Below are 8949 nucleotides of genomic sequence, written 5' to 3' on the forward strand. Positions count from 1 at the left end.
TAAATCTTAAGATTTATTTAACGAAAGTCCTTCAGACCGACAAATAGTCTTTGTTCCGACTACGGGGACTTGGAGAAATCTATTTTTTTCTCACGAACGACGCTACCCGATAGCAACTTTCTCTTAAGGGCGGCTGGCACCCTTCCCTAACCACCAACATGGAAATTGACCAATTAACAGTAACGTCAATTTCCCTCACTTTCCGAACGAAGGCTTTTCTCCACGAATCCGATGACCTCGTACCCTTAGACACACCCATTATAGTTTTCCTCGACGGCATCATCGAGACGGAGAGTCATTCTTTCGTACGATCTCATCGACGAATGACAGTACCACCTTACAACCAGTGAATACCTCGTATCTAGTTAACAAAGAGTTAGACTTGAACTGTGCGAGAACATACGTTTATCATCCCGTGACCGCGGTTTCGTTTCGAACCTAAGGTCATTATCACTAGTGCTACGAGTGCCTAATCTTGTTGATAAGCCTGTGCTAGTAAACTCTTTATTGTATCACGGCAATGGCTAATTGTAATGAGAATTCATCAAACGCCCCTCTCCATAATCCTGACCCTAATCCGACAAATATAATAGTCTCCATAGATCGTTTGAAACCCGCTTTTATTGTATCCGACGACATCGAACAACAGCAACTAGAAACTAGCGCAGGAACCCACGATACGCTTATACCGCTTAAAACCACATCTACGCAAAACGCCGAGCGGGCACTGCAAAGCGAAGATGACTCAAGAGTTTATCACACCACGCGCGCGGGCAGAAAAGTTCGTTTCCTTGATCGCTTTCAGGCAGGTCTGCGATAAGTTAATATGTAAGAACTACTTGCGACACATAAAAATACGTTATCACTGGTAAGGGGGTACTGTGGCGGCACACGAGCACGGAACTTTCCAACGGCTTCGCGACACAAAGCGCTATATCTTCAAAGCGTAAGGCCGACGCGCCTAATGTGCCATCGATATTCCTATGGTTCTTCCGCCGAATGTTTGGAAGAATGCACGCGCGGCAACCACCGCGGTACATCTAATAAACGCGTGTGTAGTAGGGATATCGAAGGGCAACTAAGAAAAGAATCCGTTTGGTTTCGAACAAAGAGTCATTCTGCCTCAAGCCGCGAAGTGCGAAAGATTCAGTATCATAGCGAAGCAAACACAAGCCGAGATACGCGATTATAAACTCTCGATGGTTAATCATAGTGTGAATCGTATGGATTGTTGACTCGTTGATTATTATAAGTAATAAACTTTTTGTTGAACATCGGAGTATTCCTTCTGCACCTATCACGACATATCACCTCAAAATATTTCTCCTATCGCAGTTTGCTGCCCTGGGCCCATAACCTGTTATTAAATATAGGTTTGGGGTTGATATTCAATAGATTCACACAGATTGAATATTATTCTTTATATTTCACCACCTCGTACAAAACATCTGAAACATACCGGATACGCTTAAGCAATTAACACGTGGTCGACTTTTAACACAAAAGAGCCGACTTCATTAGAAGTCGTACCAACTTAGAATTTCTCAACTTTGCTGGGGTTTGCTGTAGACGAAAGATCCGGGTGTGGTTTCAATGTGGTGTACCACACTGTGTCGAGTTTTCTCTCGTCCGAAAGCCGGTGGACGAGTTAGATCCGGAATTTCCGCCAAAAGTCGATGGTAGATTGATTCACCCATTATGGTTTTTATTGATGTTTCTTCGGCCGTGGCAGTGTCACGTAAAATAAAAAAAGCGATAGCTCAAACGAAAAGAAGTATAAAATGTAACAAAAAAAAACGAGAGAATTTATTTCTTGTACTCTGAGTTTACACTGACTGCGATTTGGTTCTGAGCTCCAGCCGTGACTTTCCAAGACTGAAGCTCTTACAATTTGACTTTCGGTGGGATCTGTTTCTTTTTTGTTTGTCACCCCTCAATATCCCCACTACCCTGTAGGCGTACGTGACCGTTGCTACGCTTCTAGAACATTCGGTGGAAGGACCGTTGTGATATCGATGACTCATTAGGCATTTCGGCGATATACATTGTCGCTAAGGCCGCCACATCTTTATTTCCATCATCAGTCCATCAGATTTGAAGTATGCTGGTCGTGACACTCGCATCGCAATGGTGGAAACGCGCGGTCGCTTTCTTTCTGATTCGGAGCAAGTATTCGCCAAAGCACCCGTGCCCGGTGAGCACCTGCGTAACAACAGCCTATCTCCTTGCTGACAATTGGGTTATCGTGTCGAAGAGTCGTCTATTTCGCGGGTCCACGAGCAACCCATAGTGGCTCAACCTTTTTACTCTCTCGCTGTCGGATTCAATCAGGATGCGCATAAGTTCGTTTTTGAGTTTGTCATAGCGTCCGGTAGCTGGGGGATTCAATACTATGTCTTCGATTTGCTCCAGGTACCGAATCTCGAGCCATCCGATGAGGGTCGTGAATTTCGCATCGTCGTCTGTGATATCCGCTGACGCTAATTGCCTTTCCAGTATGGCGAACCATAGCCCTATCCTCTGGGGCATTATTGGAGGCACGCGGACCAAGTGATTCGTTGTACTTCCTTGATGATTATTTGCCATTTCCACAAACACTAAGAAACGCAGTGGTTGAAATTCCAGTGGCACTATCACAGTCATCTCTTTTGCTGTATATCACGTCCGGGTCACCAATTTGAGGTGGTATATGTTGTGATTGCGCACACAAGAAATACTCCTGATTTTTAACAATAACGTTTATTAAACTTTTGACAATTAATAACAAATAACGATTAACCACGATTAACGATTAACAACAGTTAATAACAAATAACGCTTAACACTGGCTATCAAGAATCGACTACTCGTTTCTCTATGTTTGTGTCACGTAAAATAAAAAAAGGAGTAGCTCGAACGAAAAGAAAAAAATTAAGGTAACAAAAAAAACAAAAGAATTTATTTCTTGTATTCTGAATTTACACTGACTGCGATTTTGTTCTGAGCTCCAGCCGTGACTTTCCAAGACTGAAGCACTTACAATTTGGCTTTCGGTGGGATCTGTTTCTTCTTTGTTTGTCATCCCTCAATATCCCCACTACCCTGTAGGCGTACGTGACCGTTGCCACGCTTCTAGAACATTCGGTGGAAGGACCATTAGGATATAGATGACTCATTAGGCACTTCGGCGATATATATTGTCGCCAAGGCCGCCACATCTTTATCTCCATCATCGGTCCATTGGATTTGAAGTATGCCGGTCGTAACACGGGACACGTGTCCGATAGGACGGGAAAAGACGAAGAGATGCTAAAGACAGTGTTAGTTGAGACGCCGGTGAGAACGAATGCAAAAGGCGTACAGTGTGAGTTGAGAAGCGAGAGCGTGCGAGTGCAGAAGCCGAAGACTAGAGTTGCAGAGTTGCTAGCGTTGTAGGGAGATCAAGTTGTTAGAGTTATAGAGTTGCGAGAGTGATTTGAGTAGAATAAGATTTTTGCGTTTAGTTCAAGTTGAACATTTATCGTTCTCTGTCCAATTAAGCTCTGTTATTTTTATTTATCTTAAATAAACAGTATTAGGAGAATTTTACAAATCTAAATTATCCTAATCCTATCCTTTTCCGATAGTACACTATCAAATGTCCAAATTAGACAAATTGTGAATTTCAATGAATAAATATAAAAAAAAAGATCGACGTTGTTCATAGTGTATAAGGAGACGGAAAATCACGCTTCGCGGACGAAATAGACTGTACGCCGAAAGTCGCTAAAAGTCAGTAGAACGCGATCAGGCTAGAGTATTTGAAGATACCACCGCTAGGTGGTTTTTCAAGGTGCCGTTTCTCGCTGGAAAATTTAGGAGATAGAGATGTTATATTCGTAGACAAAGTTAAAATTGTTATCGCTTCTCGGCCTTATGGCTAAGATCAAAGTGTAGTATCTGTTCTTATCAGCTTAATATCTGATACACTTCCCATTGGGAAGTCAGAATATTAAACTGATTTTTGGGATCTGATGGAGGATGAGAGCTTGCTCCACCTTTGTCGTGAGTCAATCTAGCTTTGCAGTGCCGCTAGAATTGGCTCGATAATACATTTATGAACATATAACAGACGGCTTTTTTAAATTTATTATTAACATTATTTTGAGATTGGTGATAAATAAATACTCTATCACTGTGGCTTTATTGGACCTTAAATATTGCTTAGTATAAGTTATACTTAATTAAGTGAGTAAGAAGTAAATAATTGCAATCAAGTGTATTAATATTTTGTGCAAATATTTTGTTTTTATGCAAAATATATTTGTTACTTTTTACATGTTACGTGATACATTTTATGATGTATTGTAGTTTTAATATCTTTATTTGTTTCAATATAAAAGAACGATGTACAGTTGAAAACTACTACAGTGTTCAAATAAAAGTACTACGGTATAATGATTTAACCCTTTCTCTGCGAACATCGCCTTTAGACGCTCAGCCACATAATATATTTCTCTGTGCATCGTGCCGTCCTTGCGACCGATCTCTCCCACTGTTACACCCACTGTTTCTGTGCGCTTCGTAGCGAAAGGATTAATCATACTAAAGATAGTCCCCATTCAGCCACCAATATCTAACATTTAATTTATGAAAATTAGAAAAATCATTGAGTCAGGTTGGACATGGCTTAGGTCAGCCCAATAATGATCACCTAGAGTATAGATATGATTTTACCATAAATAGATCTGTAATGATAATAAATGATAAGTATAAAGGACTCATCCTGGATTGAACCAAAGGAATCCATATAAACGAAAGCTTGACAAGGTAAACATCCAGTCCGTCTTGATAACTCGAAATATTACTCATTCTGAAAACTAAGGTAGGGAATGAGGGAATTAAAGAGAACATTTCTTATGGAGTTCCAGTACTTACGGGCCAATCTCAGCATAAACAAATCTATTTTCAATATTGCTGCAGAATTATAAAGCATAGTGTTACTCATATACTTCCTAATCCAAGATGTGAATCTTTTTTTTTTTTTTTTTTTTTTTTTTATTTATTTATTTAAATTCACTATTTGTCCAATTTGGACATTTGGTGGAATTTTTTAGCGGTTACATTAGCATGTTGGTGGCTACCCCCAGCGGGGTACCATCCTCGTGTTTCTTAGGTTATGTCCTTTATAAGGTCTGCTGGGTGCTTCCTTTTTAGTCTTCTGTCCATATTTATGGTTTTGTATGTTTCCGCAGCTAGCCGGTTTATGTGTGTTGCTATTCTTGATTTGTATTTCTCGGAGTATCTGCTAATTTCTTCCTTGACCATTGGCATTCCCAGGTCCCTCCTTATATCTTCGTTTCTGACGTACCAAGGTCCGTTTACTATTGTTCTGAGGATTTTAGCCTGTATTACCTCTATTTTGTTTATATGGCTCATTGCTGCCGTCCCCCATAATGGTATTCCGTACGTCCAGATTGGTTTTATGATCGTTTTATATATTTTTAATTTATTTTCTATGCTTAGTTTGGATTTTCGGCTTGTTAGCCAATACATTTGTCTCCTTGTTTTCTGTATTTTTTCTACTATTGATTTGATGTGTAGTTTCCAGGTAAGTTTTTGATCTAAGTGGAGTCCTAGGTATTTGACATGCTTTGTTTGCGTTATATGCGTACCGTTCAATAGGATGTTTGGTGGTATCTTTTTCCGTAGCGTGAATGTAATATGGTTGCATTTATTGGGGTTTGCTTTTAATTGTTTTTCTTGTAGCCAATTTTCTATTTTTACGATATGTTCTTGTAGTATTTTGACTACCGTTTCTGGGTTAGTATGCCTGACTAGTATAGCTGTGTCGTCCGCGAATGTCAATACTGTGCTGTTGGTAGTTGTTGGTATGTTCGCCGTGTATAATGTGTATAGTATTGGGCCTAGGACGCTTCCTTGTGGTACCCCGGCCTTGATGTCTTTAACTTGAGAATGTGTGTCCTTGATTTTTATTACGAAGGTTCTGCTGCTTAGGTAGGATTTTATTAAGTGGTGTATTTGCTCCGGGAATTGTTTCCTAATTGTTTGTAGTAGACTTTCATGGTTAATTTTATCGAATGCTTTCTCTATGTCTATAAAGAGGGCTGTGCAGTATTCCTTGTTTTCTAGTGCTACTATTATTTCGTTTATAAGCCTGTGCATTTGCTCTATCGTGGAGTGTTTGTTTCTGAAACCAAATTGGTGATCCGGTATTAGTTTTTTTGTCTCTATTATTGGTTTTATGCGGTCGTATATTATCTTTTCCAGTATTTTGGAAAATACTGGGAGCAGTGATATTGGTCTGTAAGATGCAGTTTGGTGCGGGTCTTTGCCTGGTTTATGTAACATTTTGATTTGTGCTAATTTCCATGGTTTGGGGAAGTATTGAATTCTTAGAATTGCATTGAATATTATTGTCATTAGTCTTATTGCTTTTGGCGGAAGGTTTTTCAAGATTTTACCATTGATTAGGTCGATTCCTGGCGCTTTGTTGTTTTTTGTTTTATCAATTATGTTTCTAATTTCTTGTGCCGATGTTTTCGGTATGGTGTATTCCTTGTCGGCTGTGGTAGTAGTGGTTTGTGGATCCTCCTCCGTATGACTTGAGGTTGCTGCTGTTGATAATGTGTGGTGTGAATGTGTTGCAGAGGTGGTTGGAGAATTCTTCAGCTTGTTCTTCGTTGCTTCTTGCCCATGTGTTATCTGCTTTTCTGATTGCCGGGACGGGTATTATTGGCTTCCTTATTTTTTTCGTGGCTTTCCATAGTGAGTAGTTGGTGTTCTCGTGTGTGGAGAGTGTCCCTATGAACTTTGCGAATTCGTTATCGTTGTGCTCCTTTATTTTGTTTTTTATTTCCTTTGCAAGTTTGTTTAAGTGTTTTTTGTTTTCTCGGGTTCTGTATTTTTGCCATTTTGCTTTTGCTTTTCTTTTTTCTTTGATTTTGTCGAGTATTTCTTGCGGGATTGTTATTGTTTGTCTGCTGGTTGGTTCGGGAGTAGTGGTTGTCCTTGCTGCTTCCTGAATAGTTGCTGTCAATGTTGCTACTGCCTGTTCTATGTGTTCAGGAGTTTTTAACGGGATGTTGCAGTTTATTTTGCTTTCTATTATTTCTTTGAAAGTTTGCCATTTGGTGGTTTTGTTGCATAGTGTTTCTGGTTTGCTATAGTGAATTGGTTTGTTTCTGTATTCAATTATTATGGGTGTATGATCGGAGCTGAGCTCGAGGTTGGGTGTTATTTTTAGTTTATTTGTGTTTAGTCCCCTTGTAACTGCAAAGTCCAGAAGATCTGGTTTTTTGTTCAGGTCAGTCGGCCAATGTGTCGGTGTTCCTGTGGATAATATATTGAGGTTATTATTTCTAATGTATTTTTCCAGTGTTCTACCTCGAGGTGTAATGTTTCTTGACCCCCAAAGCGTGTGCTTTGAGTTGTAGTCTCCCGCTGCGATGTACTTGTCCCCTAGGTCCTGGAAGTATTCTTCCCACATTTGTGTTGTTATTTTGTGTCGCGGAGGCACATATACTGCTGACAACTGGAAGTAGTTGCTGCTAGTTTGAACTGTAACAGTGGTTGCTTGTAAATATTCTTTGTTAACTTGGCTGTGTAGATAATGTTTGATATCGTTTCTGACTATCACTGCTGTCCCTCCGTGAGCTTTTCCTGAGGGGTGTTTGGTATCATATATGGTGTAGTATGGTATTTTCAAGTAGCTTTTTGTAGTGAAGTGTGTTTCTGAGATAAGTAGTATGTCTATATTGTTATTGTATATGAATGTTTTAATTTCGAGGGCCCGTTGTTGCAGGCCATTTGAGTTCCAGGCTGCTATTTTTAGAGTGTCCGTTTTTATTTTTTGCTTAGCACGTTTGTAATTAGTTGTAGCATGACTGTGATTTGTTGAGTTTGCTGTTTTAGTACTGCGTTTTGTTCGCTTATCATTCTGGTTAGCATTTCGGTGTTCTTTATAGATTGTTTGAGTAGTTCTTTGATTTCTGCAGTGTCATTGTTACTATTGCTGTGGTATTGGTTGTGTGTGTGTGTTGGTTGGCTGGTTACTTGAGCATAGCTTAGACCACCAATGGTGTTGGTGCTGATAGGTTTGGTGTTTGTTGCTTGCTCTGTACTTGGAATTATTTCAGGATTTGTGCTGTCCTGTTGGGCTTGTGTGTTAGTGATTGTTCTGCTTCGTAGGGGCGGGAACAGTTTACGTTGTAATTGTTTTCTTACTTCACATCCTTTATAGCTGGCTGGGTGGTTTCCGTTACAGTTGTAGCATTTAACCTCCTCAATTTTTCCCGTGGATGGGCAGTGTGTCGTGAGATGATTTTTTGCGCATTTAACGCATGCCGGGGTTCTATTACAATAATTTTTGGTGTGTCCGTATTGTTGGCATCTTATGCATTGTGGGATTTCTTTTTTATGCCTGGGTGGCTCCACTTTTACTATTGTGTTTAGTATTTTTTCTATATCGTATATTTCCTTATTGTTGTTTTTAGGTTCTAGTTCAACTAGGAATAGCGGTAGTGGTTGTTTGGTATCGTATTTGATTATGTTATTTATTGACCTTACTTGGTATCCGATTTTTGCCAGTTCTTCACTTATTTTTCCAGTATTTGTTTTTGGGTGTAGTCCCCTGATTACTGCTTTGTAGCTTTTGTCTGTTTTGAGCTGAAAAGTGTGATTTGCTGCATTTTTTTCCTTTAGTGATCTTGTAATTTTTCTGAATGTTTCTGGGGTGTTGGTTTGTACTTTAACCTGGTCTATTTTTATCTGTTTGATGATGTAGTTGTCTTTCCCTGCGATGTTGTTTAGCAGTTCGATGAGGGGGTCAATTATTTTTGCGTCTACGTATATTGGTGGTGGTTTGGGTGTACGGTTTGTCGGACTTTCCGTTGGGTCCGTTGCTGCCTCTTCTGGCAGTGCGCTGAATGGATTGTGCAGTTTGATATCTTGTAGCCATTGTTTTTTTTC

General features: G+C 39.8%; 1 non-coding gene across 1 annotated transcript; it reads left to right on the forward strand.

Annotated features, from left to right (window-relative positions):
* The first annotated feature begins 3878 nt into the window (after positions 1-3878).
* On the forward strand, positions 3879-4070 carry LOC126925965 (U2 spliceosomal RNA). Its single transcript, XR_007714200.1, has one exon. It is a non-coding gene; the product is annotated as a U2 spliceosomal RNA (small nuclear RNA).
* Positions 4071-8949: the final 4879 nt, after the last annotated feature.

Source organism: Bombus affinis, chromosome 16, assembly GCF_024516045.1.
Source record: "Bombus affinis isolate iyBomAffi1 chromosome 16, iyBomAffi1.2, whole genome shotgun sequence".
Taxonomy (NCBI): domain Eukaryota; kingdom Metazoa; phylum Arthropoda; class Insecta; order Hymenoptera; family Apidae; genus Bombus; species Bombus affinis.